This window comes from Rhipicephalus microplus, chromosome 6, assembly GCF_043290135.1.
Source record: "Rhipicephalus microplus isolate Deutch F79 chromosome 6, USDA_Rmic, whole genome shotgun sequence".
In the NCBI taxonomy this organism is placed as follows: domain Eukaryota; kingdom Metazoa; phylum Arthropoda; class Arachnida; order Ixodida; family Ixodidae; genus Rhipicephalus; species Rhipicephalus microplus.
This window is the reverse complement of record NC_134705.1, coordinates 146,157,991-146,174,981: the sequence shown is the minus strand read 5'-3', so window position 1 is coordinate 146,174,981 and position 16,991 is coordinate 146,157,991.

Here is a 16,991-nt window from a genome sequence, read left to right as displayed (position 1 = left end):
CCAGCCACGTCACTCATAACGTCACAGCATTCGTCACAGCTTGTATGGGCCAATCGCGTGCGACTCAATGGAAGAGACCGCCTTTGTCCGGATTTGGAACTTTTACATAATTGCGCCACAGATGTGCTTAGTTGCCATGCGCTGAAGTTGATTTATGTAGCAGTGTCCAGGCCCAGAATCTTGCGAGCATCAGCGCTTCATATCAGCTTCTGGTGTTGCTAATACGAATGTTTCAGTCGGCATCGTTGCGCAAGTGCAAACCACTGGTTGTGTAAACATCTGCAACTTTTCAACTAATGTCTGTGTGTGTGACATTTGTACATTAATTTAGCGTCATTTCGTGATGTGTCTCTGAATAAAAAAATTGTAACATGGTCACCTTTTCTCCACAGGCTTCGGATAACGTGGATTTCCAGGTAGGTGGGATCTGCCAATTTTTTTTTCTAGCAAGAATGAGCATGCCGGCATTTCTAAAGAAATCGGAACGCATAACTTTTCTGGGAGTGGCCCAGTTACAGAATTCAGTTTGATATGTGAGGTTTAACGTCCCAAAACCACCATTTGGTTATGAGAGACGCCGTGGTGGAGGGCTCCGGAAATTTCGACCACCTGGGGTTCTTTAACGTACACCTAAATCTGAGCACAAGGGCCTACAACATTTCCGCCTCCATCGAAAGTGCAGCCGCCGCAGCCGGGATTCTATCAGCAGCCGAGTACCTTAGCCACTAGGCCATCACGGTGGGGCTACAGAATCCACTTTTGTTTCATGATTCTACTATATTAGCAGGAATACACTTATTTCTTCTAAGAAGTAGGTTTTATTTATATTGACTTACAGGCACCATCGCCAAGTTTGCCGTTTAGGTTGCCGCAACAGTTTTTCAAAAAATAAATTGGCATAACTTACGTACTTTATAATCGACGTTGTGCGAAGCATGCGTAGAGAAGGTGACCATGTTTCAATTTTTATATTGCGACACGTCATGAAATCACGCTACATATATTTACAAATTATGCACGCAGGGACACATGTTGCAGATGTTTGTATAATCAGTTTTTTTGCACTTTCGCGATGATATCAACGGGAACATGAATTTTAGCAATACCAGATGTGATAAGCTGATATGAAGCGCTGGTGCTCGCGAGGATGGCACCCCTCAACGCTCTTAATAAATCAATTTAAGTGCATGACACCTAACTACAATTGTCGTTAACCCGACATCACCACTGTATCGTAGAAGCACATATGTAATCGTGATTTGATTGGATAGCCAGCACGGTAACCACAATTAACGTTTCACGAACACTAGGGTCAATTTGAAAAGCAGTTCTGAGACCTGGCATAGCTCTGTGGAAGAATGCTAATTGCCATGTATAATGCTTGGGTTTGATTCCAGCTGAGACCTTGCCATTTATTCTTTGCATTCGTCGGATCGGTGTTGCCGATGTCAAGTTTTTCTTGACGCTCACGTGTTAAAGCTGCTCATATGTGTCCTAATTGTTGCTGGGTAGATTCCAAAGTGTCGATCATTTGTGGCACATACACGCATACTAGTGGCACATACCCGCCCAAGGGTTAGTGGCACTCTCTAGTGGAAGCTGTTTGATGGCGAACGCGACGTAATTATGAAAGTATTCATGTGTTGACTATCACGTCGTATTCATAAAATTATCTTATCCCCCTATAGTAACTTTGGTGCACGTGATCACGAGAGCACCCAGACGTAAGCGGCTAGATAGATAGATAGATAGATAGATAGATAGATAGATAGATAGATAGATAGATAGATAGATAGATAGATAGATAGATAGATAGATAGATAGATAGATAGATAGATAGATAGATAGATAGATAGATAGATAGATAGATAGATAGATAGATAGATAGATAGATAGATAGATAGATAGATAGATAGATAGATAGATAGATAGATAGATAGATAGATAGACGCAAACGAATGCTTGGCATTGAAAATGTTCGTCAGTGCTAGAGTATATGTATCAGCACTATTTTTTTATGTGGCCATTCTGATTTTATACGTGGGGTTTAACGTCCCAAAACCACCATATGGTTACTAGAGACACCGTAATGGAAGGCTACGGAAATTTTGACCACCTGGGTTCTTCAACGTGCACCCAAATCTGAGCACACGGGCCTACAACATTTCCGCCTTCATCGGAAATGCAGCCGCTGCAGCCGGGATTCGATCCCGCGACCTGCGGGGCAGCAGCCGAGTACCTTAGCCACTAGACTACCACGGTGGGGCTATGTGGCTATTCTCATGGGCGTCGAATTCAGGTTATTCTTCATTGACCATACAGGCTTACCCTGAAATTTCCGGCATTTACAAGATTTGAAACCGTCCACCAAAAATGCGGACGTAGAAGTGCGATATGTGTGACAATATTTCTGTGACCGACTCAGTGCGCCAGTTTCGTGAAGTAGTTAAGGGACAAGACGATGTGCCAGAGTGGACTGTGAGCATCGTACCATTGGGACGAATGCCAAAGTATTGACCAATAGAGAGCTCAGAGCTGATGGTTCTTCATTGCATTTTGTGGTGCTTTTGTATTTTGTCGAGATGTGCAATCTGAATAGTCTCCATATGCAAGGCAAGGAAGAAAAAAAACATCGTGTCCCCTTTGAAGCGGCGCTACATACATATCATTCGCACGGAATGTCAGCGTCCTTCCTTTCAGAATTTCGAACCTCACAAGCACGAAAAAAACTCAAAGGAACGCGCAATCCCGAGCAGCTGAACCACAAAGAGATGCACATTGCTGATGAAGCCGCGGTGAACGCTGGTTCTGCGAACGCGTGACGAACGCGCAATTCTTCGGCGCACCAAAACCATTTGCCACTTGATAACACCGCCCCCCCCCCCCCTGCTGACGTGGTGCGAGTGGAAAAAATTTATAACCCAGCCCTACTCCTTTTACGGTCTGTGTTTGTTACGCGCGGCGACTAGACTTACCTAGTCAGGCAAACTATGAAGCCTGGAGATATAATCAATACCTGTTTTACCCGTTTCGTTATGTTTAATTTCGCCACTTTCGGCTAACGTTTGAACTCACATAAAACAACTTGATTTCTCATTAATTATATGGAGCTGCCACGAAAAAAATAACTGCGAGATTCTGATTTATTGGAAATATTTAGTTTGAAGCACTGAGTTGTCAAGTTGGTGAGCACAAATAGATACAAGACACAATATGCACCTACTAATGTGCAATACTCATTGACAGTTAGCCTCTAGAAGAAAGAAAGCGAGTTTCTATGGGATTGGTCAGCAGAAAAATTAGCTATATTCAATGCTATCTCGTAGGTTCCATAATAAAGATAAAAGAATTTTCTCTTCATAGACTCACAGAAAGGGACCTGCTGCTTTATTATATAGCAGTTCAGAGTATCAGCTTGTATAGTTTTGTCACTTCATTGGTAATGCGTGACCAAGTACAGCCATAACTGCCCCATCCACACAATAATAATTCATCCAGTTTTCGTCAGAGCACAAAGTGACTTCACATGGAAAATAGGTCAAATGTAGTCTACATAAACACTAATTATGATAGTTCTGCTATGTAAAAAAAGATAGTCTTGCACAAGCCTTCGTTATTTTGCCAGTTTTCATTGGAACGTGAATAAATCACTAATTAGTTCATGTCCAATATCTTTCAATATAAACCTTTATTGGCACTTTGTCTATAGGCACAGTAAATTCCGCTTTGTTGCGTTGAATAGTTTCGCCATACTAGCAGTACAATGGAAGCTTGTACAGCGAAAATGCTTTTGTCGCTCCCACTATTTTCACTGCTACTAGGTAACGATTCCAAACAGGCATTAAAATCAAATGTCATTGAAAAGAGGAGATAATAAGCTTTCTGAAGAAGCCGGATTCAGTTTTCTTTATGAAGCGCAGCGAGCCCAGTGCATCCGCGAACAATGCGTGAAAGGTGGAGTGGTTGCGGCCGGAGTGGGAACACCTCCTTCATTGGGCCGTTGGATTTTTTTTTTCACGATACACTTTTGTGTGTCCATTGACAATGTATAGGGTGGTTTATGAAATGCTCATTGTATCACATCGTTACGTTATTCGCTAAATGCACTCTAGTGGCATGTACGGTAGGACAACTTGTCTTTACTTCTGCAATTTCGTGGGATTACGCTGGGTGGAGTTTTTTTCCTGGAGAACTTTTCCGAATCGATAGTGCAGGAGAGCAGCATTATAGGGGTAAAAGAATCACCTGTCGGTAAATTGATGAGAAAGTGGACGTTGATGCTAGCACCTCAGCAAAAGTCTGCAGATGTGATGTACATTATGATGTACAGCATCAAGGTCTGTACGCCATTTTGTGTGAAAAACGGTGAACTAATAGCGATGTCCCGAATTGCTGGGTATGGCCTATTTGTATTCACTAATGTTGGGCCTAATAAAGGAAAACGTGCCCTTGGTCAATACCGCTTGCTTCATTCACGTCTGCAAATAAGCGCACGAAATTTTCAGGCCCGTGTACATACATGTCTTTGAATATTTGTGGGTATATAAATTACAGTGCCATTTCTTTGCTTTTGTGCAGGCGAACCTCCTTTGCACTGTGCCATGAAGCCTCCTTGCGAGTGCCGTTTCGAGACAAGGCAAAGGAGTTGGAGACAACGTAATTACGAGATTGATGTGTGTTATTATGACATCAACGAAAAAACTATGCAAGCCATTCCAATACTGTGGACCACCACTACCACTAGGATCAATTATGTTCACAAGCCATACGTTATGCATTATAGAATGCGAGTAAGTTTTTTTTTTCTCTGTGTAAGTGCAAACTGAAAATTGCAAAGAAAAGTGTCCCGATTTGCAAGATGTACACAAGTGAAAACATTGATAGATCGCAGTTGTTATACGTTGCAGTAGTGAACATACAAAGTCTACGAGACAAATACAAAATTGACAAATAATGCTATCACGGTAAGGTAGCTGTCGTCTCCACACGCGAGCTCTTTATTATATGTAAAGGTTACCTTGAAATCAGGAATGAACAAATATTTTGTGATCTGTTATTGTCAATTTTAGGCCAGATTTTTACATAAAAAATTCGGCAGATCCTACGTACCTCGGAATCGACGTTATGTGAACCATTCGGAGGGAAGGTTACCATGTTGCAATTTTTGATTGAGCAACACGTCATTAAATGACGCAAAGTATATGTACCAATGTTGCACGCATAGACCCAAGTTGAGGACTTGCAGATGTTCATATAACCAGTTGTTTGCACTTGTGCAACGATGCCAACTAGAACATGCGTATTAGCAACACCAGAAGCTGATATGAACATTGATGCTGGCGAGGATGCTGGCCATGGACACTACTACATAAATCAACTTCAGCGCATGGCAACTAACCACAACTGACGTTAACCCGACGTGACGGCTGTATCAAAGGACTGCATAGTTAATGTTTAGAAAATTAAGTAGGCAGCACTGCAACCACTATTGACGTTTCACGACAATTAGCGTCTATGTGAAAAGTAGTTCTGAGACCTGGCGTAGCTCTGTGGGAAAACGCTCCATAGCCCCGCAGAATGCTTAGGTTCGATTCTAGTTGGGACCCTGACATTTATTCTTTTCATTCGTGGTGTCAACATTTACAATGTCGGGTATTTCTAAACGCTGGCACGTTAAAATTGCCCGTGTGTGTTCTCGTCATTCCTAGGTAGATGCTAAGTGTCAATCTTCTGTGGCACATATCCGTTCACCAGCGGCACATACTTAGCCGTGGGTATGTGCCACTGTCTGGTGGGGAGTGTTTGACGATGTATGCGACGGGATTGTGATATTATTCATGTCTTAACCAGTGCATCATATTCGTCGAACCATCTTAACCTCCGACAGTAATTTTGGTTCACGCTCAGTTAAGGGGGTGACCACGAAAGTGCCCAAATGTAAGCGGCTAGATAGATAGATAGATAGATAGATAGATAGATAGATAGATAGATAGATAGATAGATAGATAGATAGATAGATAGATAGATAGATAGATAGATAGATAGATAGATAGATAGATAGATAGATAGATAGATAGATAGATAGATAGATAGATAGATAGATAGATAGATAGATAGATAGATAGATAGATAGATAGATAGATAGATAGATAGATAGATAGATAGATAGATAGATAGATAGATAGATAGATAGATAGATAGATAGATAGATAGATAGATAGATAGATAGATAGATAGATAGATAGATAGATAGATAGATAGATAGATAGATAGATAGATAGATAGATAGATAGATAGATAGATAGATAGATAGATAGATAGATAGATAGATGAACTCTACTCATTGTCAAAAACTCCCTGTCTGCAATTCACGCGTCGGGAAGGCTGCATCATCCTGCCAGAGTGGATGTCTGTTCAACTTCATCAAACCTTGACATAGTTTTGCTGATTTGTTCCACTTCTGTCGCTTCATTACGATGGCATTTATTCGAGCCGCTGAATCTACCTGGTACTTAGTACATGAATTTTAATGGTCTCTTCCAGAGATCGTGTGGTTTTCTTTCACGCGTGTGTGTGTATGTTACGCTCAGTACAGTGCTTTAAATATGCGTTTACGTGAGCGCTAATTGCGCGAGCTGGTCGCGCGCCTGCTAGCACATCGTGCCTGACATTCGGCACCTCTCACGCTAACCCGCGTTCAGGGAGCAGCTCCTATACACTCGTGAAGTCGACATTCTCATAAAAAAGCGAGTGCAAGAACCGAAAAAAAGAGAAAAGAAAAAAAAACGGGGCGAGCAGTTCAGCTTCGCAATGCTTAAAGCTAAGCTAGGTGCCTCGCTACTCAACCAGTGGGTGATGATAGCGCCAAAGACGGCAATAATTTTACTTTATGAGGCTTTTCAGTGTCACGGTCATGTAATCTTTGCTCGTTTTTGCTGTTTTGCTCGCAGAGAAGCTTAGTTAACGACAGTACGCGTCGGCTATTGACGGCATGCCCATCAAAACCAGAATCATATGGTTTTCGCAGCCGACAACGTAGAATATCGATCGAGTGCGTGACTACATTTCGCAGTGCATATAGATTAGGCATTTTGAAAGTGTGACAAAATGGAGCTTACCATGGCGTATGCCGTCGTACACGGCAATGTCGTGAACTTCGCAAATGTATTTCGCGTCAAGTCGGCCGCCGTTGTCGGCCGTTCAGAATCGTAAACGTATTGAACAAACGTTTCTTATTCGATTACATTTCATTTTCGAAGTGCGTGTCTTTCTGGAAGATCTCTTTATAGCGCCCCACTGCGTTGCGCTGCTCTGCTAGTACAGCACGAGAGCTCTGCACGTGCTCGGAGGCCAGCGGCAACGAGGCGGAGAGAAGGGAAAACGCGCAACATATATCTTCAGTTTCTATTTTCCCGCCAAAGATGGCGCTGCAGGTGCAGAATCGCAGTACGACTAAGCGATGCTAATGGAAGCTATAGTAATGGTTACTTATTACAGGAAGCATACCTTCTGAACCCGCCAACCTTTCGTAGACGTGCATAAAATGGCATGAATTCATTCCCAAGTTTAAAGTTCAGTGTGTGTATTTTGCTGAAAGTTAACAGATCGCACGTTATAAGGCGCCAATTATAGGTGTCTTAAACGCAATTTTAATCTCAGCTGCTCACCTAACCTTCTCTCTCCCCCGAACCCGCTTGACTTCTCTGGGAATCCAGTTAGTTACACTTAATGACCAGCGGTTATCCCGTCTAGGCGCTACATGCCCAGCCCATCTCCATTTCCTCCTCTTCATTTCAATTATTATATCCTTAACCCCCGTTTGTTCCCTAATCCACTGTGCTCTCTTCTTGTCTCTTAAAGTTACCCCTACCATTTTTCTTTCCATTGCTCGCTGTGTCGTCCTTAATTTAAGCTGAACCCTGCTTGTAAGTCTCCAGGTTTCTGCTCTCTAGCTAAGTACCGGCAAGATGCAGCTGTTATGTACCTTCCTCTTGAGGTATAGCGGCAATATACCTGTCATGACTTGAGAGTGCTTGCCACATGTGCTCCACCCCATTCTTATTCTTCTAGTTTCTTTAATCTATTCGTTCGGCTCCGCAGTTATTACTTGCACTAAGTAGACATAGTCTTTTACAACTTGAAGTGCACTATTTCCTATATCGAAGCGCTGCTCTCTTCAGAGGTGTTCCAAAGTGGAGTGATATATGCGCACATTATTTGACAAGTGATTGCGGCGCTAAATTTGTAGAATAGGAAAATAGCGTGGGTGCCTTATTGAGGAGGTTCTTGAATTTTTTCGGTATTGAAGTACAGCCCACTGGAACACAACAAACTTGGTTTTACATTTTTTCTGTCCAGTAGGTACAAAAAAATTAAAATACTAGAGCACTTTGTCTAAACAACGCCTTTCTTCCTGTCTTTTCCAGGGGATTTCCTTTTAGCAATGCCGAGTAACACATGGGGTACAGTTATTGGGCAAATGCCCTTCTGGAATGCAGCTGTGAAACTATGCACCAAATGTGCAAGCATATTTCCGGTGCACCTCAATCACATATACACCCAGGCGATTCCCCGACGCTGCCTGTATTCTATGTAACCACAAATACGCAGACATGAAACACACACTAAATTCTTTTTCGATCAACGAAACCCGGACCTCCATGAGACGCGTTGGCTCGACGCTCTGGCTAGCTGAGAACTTGAAAAACAAGCACGAACGGTTGGTCGAGTTAGTAATTCATCTTAACTGAGTTGCACGAAAACTTGAACTGCAAAATTTTGGCCAGACGGAGCGTTGTAATAATAATATGACTATGGAATTCAAAGCTTCTCTAAAAGGACAACCGTGCTCGAGACAGAGAGACAGAGAGAAAATAAAATTCGGGAAAGGCAGGGAGGTTAACCAGAAATGGGAGCATCCGGTTTGCTATCCTACACTAAAGGAAGGGAGAAAGGAAATAAAAGTTGGAAAGAACGCGAAGAGCGAAATAGGCGCGCGAAAGAGAATGCGGCTGCGCACACTCGTTTGATAATACCATATTCAGTGATGTTCTGTTAAGGGAATTCTCCCTTTTTAGGAAAATTTTCGCCTGTCATTTTGAGCCAAAGGGAAAGAGGGAATTTTCCTGACATTGTAAGGGAATTTACGGAATTAATAAATTCTTTTTAGCGGTCACAATGCGCCTTCATCTGCTGTAATCGGTTCTGGCGCATGCACCACGCAAGCATAGCCTTTCATATTTGTTTCTGATATTTAGGTGGAGCAACTTGTAGTTTACTATTTGTGTTAGACTTCAAGCTTACAATGTGCAGTATACAAACAGTATATAAATAAAGTCATTCTTTTGTTATGCGGCAGTGGAGGGGCTATTCAAGACTTAAGAAGTTTCCAGTACGTGAGACACGTGTATATATAGTATGTGTGTGCGTGTATTGAGGCGGAAATTAGTACTGTTGTGCAGCGAATTACGCGGGAAATTTCGTCAACGTGTGCAGAAAAAAATTCTAGAACTATGGAATTTTCATGTCTCTGAATAGGAATTCTTTGGCGTAGTACGGAACATCACTGAGTCGGTAGTGAAAGATAGATTCATGGACAGGGTGGTTTTCTAATAGAAATTCTCCTGTGTAATACGAAACATAACTGATGGTTGTGAAAGCTAGATTAAGGGACAGGGTAGCACGGGAAATCGAAGAGATGTATTTTGATCAAGAAATCTTGTGATTCATGTGTCGCGAAATGCTCGGTTGTGTTACTTGCCACTGAGGTAGCTTTACTGGAAGCGCATCATAAATACAATCTATCTGCTCATCCAATCATTTGTTTTACTGTGCGTGCACTCGTAACAGCTTCTTTATATATATATATATATATACATATATATATATATATATATATATATATATATATATATATATATATATATATATATATATATATATATATATATATATATATATATATATATATATATATATATATATATATATATATATATATATATATATATATATATATGTTTATTTAATAAAGTTTCAGTTGTTATTATGCAGTGTGTCCGGGTGTCTTAACTCAGTTAAGTTGAAGCACAAGTTTGGACCATTCAGTGGGCCCTGGAAGTGGCGGAACTGCCAAAACTTGCCGCTACCAACCGGGTAGCCTAGGCACGGCCGATGTTCTGCAGGTTTTAAATAAAGCTTTGCCGATTATATTAAATATCGCGTGTACAGAAAAAAACTATTCTTATGGTGAACTGCAGTGAACTTACTAACAGGTTAGGATCTTGTAGACATTATGAACAATCACGTGTCTGGATCACTGGAGACATACTACGCCGCGCCTTTTATAGCAACAATTACAGGACTCCTGTTTCGTCACGTTAATCGCGACATTCAGCACTTTATTATTAATAAATACTATTTCCATCGCATCACCTCACCGCAGCACTTGCCAAGAGGCACCATGCAAACGTGTTTTCTGGGCGTATAGACGCACCCGTAAAAAACTGTATTAGACATGGGTTTAAAACTGGGTTCCATGGAACCCATGGAACCCATGGAACCCTGGTCTTCAGTGAAGGACTTTTTAGGGTTCCTTGAGGGGCCACATTTAGAGCAACCCTTTTTCGTTTTACCCAGATTAGCAACTTAATTCACGTGTTTGGCCTTTCCTCTTTCTGCTGTTCCTTCCTTCGAATTGAAGTTTAATATAGCTTTCGATGCAATTTATATAAGAAACAAATAGCCTTGCAAAAAAAAAAAACGCACGCTTAAAACTAGTGTTGTGAGTTAAAATAGAGAAAATGTTCCTAGGAGGCATACTTAAAAACTGATATTTTTTGCTGACATTAAAACTCTGATGAATATAATAGAAGGTGCACTCTTTATTATCAAAGCCCTGTCTGTGTAGCCATGAGGCTTTGAGATAAGCGTCTCTGACCCATCCATTGCTCATTGGTATGTAGCTGAATAAATCCCTATATTGGAATGAGGAAGGACTCGTCAACAAGTTAGTTTTCATGTATCTCAAGCCCTATGAAAACAGTGGTATACGCCTAGTTACCGGTGCCTGCAGCACGTAGCACAATCCCCAAATTTCACTCGATGAATAAATAATATTCTTTGGACTACACAAAACACTTTCGACATTTACGTACGGTGCCAGAGTCGTTTATGACCTCTATGCATTTTTCGTAATTTCAACAAGCCCTGTGACAAGTGACTATACTGCACGAACCCTCTAAATATACAGTGCAAGGCATACATTGTTAGTTTGAAGCAACATTTTTTTTTATTGTAATGTCCCTAATTTGGCTGAAAGACGCACTTCGGTGATCCTTGTGGCCTTCCTATAGTAACTTTGTTTCAGGGCGGCATATGTTTGACCTCTTTAATCTTCCAGCTCTCAGTGTCTTGAACATTCCCACAGAAAAGCATCCCCCAGTCACTGAGACTAGACTGTTGAAATATATTTCACGAAACGCCCAATTTTCTGATCCATGCAATCTCCGACGACAGCTTGACATTTTGTCTTATAGGAATGGCCCATTTTGAATAAAACAAAATAGAACGACGCCTCTATACAAAGCTTACGTTTAGATTTGCTGTGCATAGTGGGTCTAACCAATTCAATTGTTTATGTTATATTCGAGCTCTGCTGGCCACGGCTATTCAACAACGAGTCTAGGTAAACTAAATTTTAAACATTGCCGGTAAAACATGGTTACAAAGAAAATGTGTTTTTTTTTCTTCAGTTAACTGCCATCTCTGTGATGTATAAGGGACAACAGAACATTGCTTTGCTAGCTGCAAGGACGACCATTGTTCTCTCAGATGTGCTTCCGCAAACTCGAAACGAAAAAAAAAAGGGGGGGGGGTGATCTGTACACTATACGTTACGTTTGCCACCAGTTTATTGGCGATACGTTCCTGATATACTTGGTAGGTTTTTCTATAGATATGTAAAGCTCGTGATATATGCGAATGCGGGAAAACATTTCGCGGCCTGGGCGATATTTTGAAGTATGTTTTTGATTGAAATGGCCATTAGCAGGGTTGTCATTGAGTAGATTTGAAAGGTAGCGAGAGTTCTAACTAAAAGTAGCCAAAGTTGCCATGCTCCCCGTCCACATAGGTAGTCACATGGTATAATGCACTATTGTTATTAATGTTTTTATCATTTATATTTATTATGATTTGAATATGCGAGAACATAAACATTACAGCATAATTTTTCCTCTAGTTTGAACTTTAAGGCAGATGTGTTACATAAAATTTATTATTAATTAACTAACTTATTGCCATTCATTGATTTATAAACCACCAGACCAGCAGCATTAAAAAGGCAAGTGCATGAAGCACCAAGACAAAAAAAAAAACAAAACACAGTGATTAAAGACGAGCAATGAAGAGACTTCCACCAAATTGTGTAATTGTGGTTACTGCCGCACGAAAGCGATTATTATCGTGATTTGAATGGTAACGAAGCTGATTTCACTCATTTGCTGCGCTGGGTAGAAATGCTCAGAGTTTTGCAAAATGAAATGTCACCCTCATCGCTATACACAATTTGAAGGAATAAGCAGCGTGATAATAAGCTAATTGTTGTCAAGGGCGCTTAAGTGGTGTATTCCATCAAACAAATTCGAGTGGCACAAAATTTGACGCGTTGTCACAGAAGGCATGAAAGGCTGCATTTTGTCGCCGTTACACTAGCAGTACAATTTGAATTATTAAGAATATTGCGCTCTTCTACGAACGTATAATTGTTAAAGAAAAGACGGGTTGTAATACAGCGCTCTTTAGGAGCCTAATAAGGAGGCTGTGTTTCGGGCAACCCGAATAACGTTTCATTACCTGACATTTTGTTCTATAAACCACTTTTTCATCGGGTGACACGGCAACTATATTGTGTCGGTTAGTATAAGTTCAGCGCTATGCAGTATGGAGCTCTTCCCGGATGCAGAGCAATGCTGGCGCATTCAAGGAAGGAAGACAGTGGGGGAAAACTTTAAACGTTTGAGTGTTTTTCTTGAAGCCGCCCTCCGAAATTGATTATATAACTCTACATATTATTAGGCAAAATTCATTTTTTGGGGCATTTGCCTTTTGCAAACATGCGGCGTACTAACAGCATTAACAACTGACGCCCGAGGAGACATCGATAAGTGCCAATACGCGTGCGACTTCATCACTCCCTCCTTGCAGACACGTCATACGTTGTCTGGACGTGCCTCGATGCGCCGCAGCCTGCGGCTGGGTGAGGACATGTGCGAGAATCGGGTGACGCGACGTGAAAGGGTAAAAACAGTGGGTTTTCTTGAATGAATGAATGAATGATTGATTGAATGAATGAATGAATGAATGAATGAATGAATGAATGAATGAATGAACTTTATTTAAAGTCCGCCAGTTTTACAGAGCGAGGTGGCGGAAGGGGGGATTAACCCCTGTCCCTTCTTACTCCGTCGATTATGATGGCGGTGCCTCAGGTGACTGCTCGAAGTCCTTGCAAACGAGTGGCATCTTTAGCTTGCCGGACGGCCCAAAGCTGGTCGGCCAGCTCGTCGCTGGTGAGTGCCACCTCCCGGCGGCAGCGCTGCTGACGCCACCGATCGGCAATAGTGACCACAGTCGCGGTGGAGGCCGACCCCTGCCCTCGCGCGGTGGTGGTAGCATCAGTTAACCTCGGAGTTCGTCCCTGCCTAACTTACGTCCCGAAGGGAGCGGTGGCAGTGACGTCAACTCTTTCAGCACACTCCCAAAGCACGTGTCGCAGTGTGGCCCTTTCCCGCACTCTTTACGCGCGTCCGTCGGGTATAGGTGAGGATAACACAGGCGTAAGATCACCGGGCTGGGGTAAGTATTTGTCTGTAATAGCCTCAGAGTTACGGCCTGTCTTTTGTCCAATTTGTTGCGCGGTGGTGGGTATTTGCGTCTGTTTAGTCTGTAATGTTCTGTAATGTCGTTGAATGTGGTCAGGCGATCACCCCACGACCATTCCAGTTGTTGTTGTTGTGTGGATTGTCCCATCGCCCCGCTCTCGGAGATGAAGGCGGTCACTGAATCGTCCGCGGCTTGGTGAGTAAGATCTCGAGCGGCGGTGTGGGATGCCGGGTTACCTGCGAGCGGGACGCTGGTGTGAGCCGGGGTACAGAAGGAAGACATTCGCATTTTCAGTTTTGAGATACGAGAACGACGACGACGACGAGGCCATCGCTCCTCGAAACTCGCCACCGTCCTTGTTGCCATTACTTGATTGTATTATCCGGGCTGCCAGACACGAGATACGACAGCATGCAAAGCCACGGATCACAGCTTGCGAGTCGCTGATCACGACCGCAGCCTCCGGTGCTGCGACCAGTGCAAGAGCAATCGCCGCCTCTTCGGCCGCCTCTGTGTGTTCCGTACGTACCGTGGCGCTCACCAGACACCTGGCTGTGCGATTCCCAACGGCGATAACTTCAGCACGCCTTCCCTGTGGGTATCGTACGGCGTCCACGTACACCGCTTCGTCACTGTTGCCATACATTCTTTGGAGGTCACTCGCTCTTTTGTTGCGGTACCCGACGTGGTGTGTCACCAGGTGCATGTTCCCAGGAAGGGGTGGGATGATGAGACGGTCGCGGACCGTGATAGAAACCATCGTCTCCTCCCCGCATTGCGTGTGGTATGTTATGCCTAGAGATTCGAGGATGTGCCTGCCAGTCTTGGACAATCGCCCGTATTGTGCAATGTTGTGCAACTCCATCAGGTCGTCCAAACACGAGGGTCATGCATATACCGACAATCTTGGCTTTTAAAAGCTGCATCCAAAGACTAGCCATGGCACGATCCTGAAATTTCAGTAGCGAGACGGGGACATAAAGTAGCCAATGTGGCACAAAGTCACGCCCAGCAGTAACCTGGGCTAATAATCTCAATAATAATTATGACGAAATTGACATTAGTCATGGCTGGTACACCATGTCAATGAGCTGTTCATTCAACTCCATGCTTTTTTTTTATTTCAGCTTTCATTAAAACATATAGGCTGTGAATCGATGGCAGTAGAAAGAATCCACGGGTATACTATGAATTCCCCCAAGAGAATTCGCCGTAGCAGTGGCCCTGCAGTGCTACTGCAGAGTGGGGCTACTGCAGTAGCAGTAGCCTTACTCCGACACTACTTGCGGCAAGCATTAGACTTTTAAATGTCAATTTATTACAAATGAATCCTCCTAGTTCACCGACACACGAAATATGTCTTTTCAAATAATGTTAAATGGGTCCTGCAACACTTTTTGAGCATGGTCAGAAAGCGCTGCTGATCGGTATTAGAGGCTCCTGACAACACGCGAGCCAAATATTATAGCGCAGCACGCGGCTTTAATTCAGAATAAATTATCAAAGTCAGCTCAAAATTGATTTCTCTTCTCTCGACAAACTACGGAATAAGCCCAAAATCCTTCGTAGTTAGTCCACCTATCAGCCATCGGCTGATTTGAACATGGCGCACTCGGTCATTACAGAGATCGCCCCGGGAGGCTGCTACTTGTCCACGCGAGCGCGCGTGATCACACTGAAAAACCAGGGCATTCAAAGAAAAAAAAAAGGAAAAAGGGCTCAAGTATAAGGAGGCGAGCGTGACGTTTTTGTTTGCCCCTCCCATCCCTCCTTGCTTAGCTTCCAGCGCTTTTGTCGGGACGAGACAAAAGAGAATGTGATTGCAGCGTGTGACGGATCTTTCTAACTCCGCTTGTACTGGACAGATACTTAAAATTTTTGTGGCGTTGATTTTTCGAGGCTATACGCTTTTCTAGTTAATGCGTTAAAAAATATCACTTATTATCAGTGCTACGCTAGAGCAAGTGCAGACCCCGCTTGCTGGATATAAACCTTGTCATTCCAAGTTGCAAAAGTCGAATTAAGGTACATAGTTACAAGCTCTAAAAACTTCGAACCGACAACCCTGCGTCGTTCTGAAAGGTGGTTGCACCATGCTTATCTATACACTCTTCAATACACAGCATAAGTTGACTATGTTGTCTCCTCCTCCGCAAACCCTCTTCCGCTGCCACATTCCCATGCCTGTCGTCTCGGCTGGCATGTGAGGACCTGGGGCAGGGTGCAGACGCGGTCGAGAAGCCCAGGAACTCTCGCCCCTTCTTCCGACCAGAGCAGGGGAAAGTTTCCTATCGCTAATGCCCCATGGCTCTCTCTCTCTCTAGGGGTATGATTAATGTCGCGAATACGAAGGATAATGGATCACAAGCCCCTGGGTGAAGTCGCTGGTATAGCCAAGCCGACTACTGTTGGAATCCTGCCTTTGCGGGACTTCTATATCCCCTGATGGCATACCAGGTGAACTGGCAGGGGGGCAAAAAATAATGATCCATAGACCCTCACGGGCCTCCAACGACATATATCCCCTGCAAGGGTTGGAAACCATATATAGTTACCTAATATACGCTGGAGGGAACTCTGGCGCTAGTGTCTATGGGAGCTGAACGCACGGCACTTCAGCGAGCATGGGAATGATGGGTAGTACACCCATTTGTCTAATCTTCATACGTCTGGCCTGCATCTGGCTCCATGTGTGTTCGTGTGGCTTCGAGCTGTTTTCTCACAAAACAAAAATCAACAAATGTTCAGCGGTTGCGTTTCACCACCTAATTTTTTTATGCTTACCATTTTGAATCGGGTCACAAAATTCAAAAGCATTCGTTTTTTTTTCTTCAAAACAAAACCGAAACCAGCAATAAATAAAACCGCAGGTACGATTCGTCGCCCGCAAGTTCGAAGATAAAATCCAGGAAGTAATGCGTATGCGTATTCTTTAGGAAGTAACCCACGAAGTAAGCCACTTGAGCAGGACCACAATAAACGTCATTCATTCATGTTTATTCATACGCCTGCAGTTATTCTGATAAGCCACTAGTAATTCATATAGCTGTTTAGGACGTTCCTGCACTAATAAGAAAGAATGCAACAAATGGGGGCGTGTTCCAGCA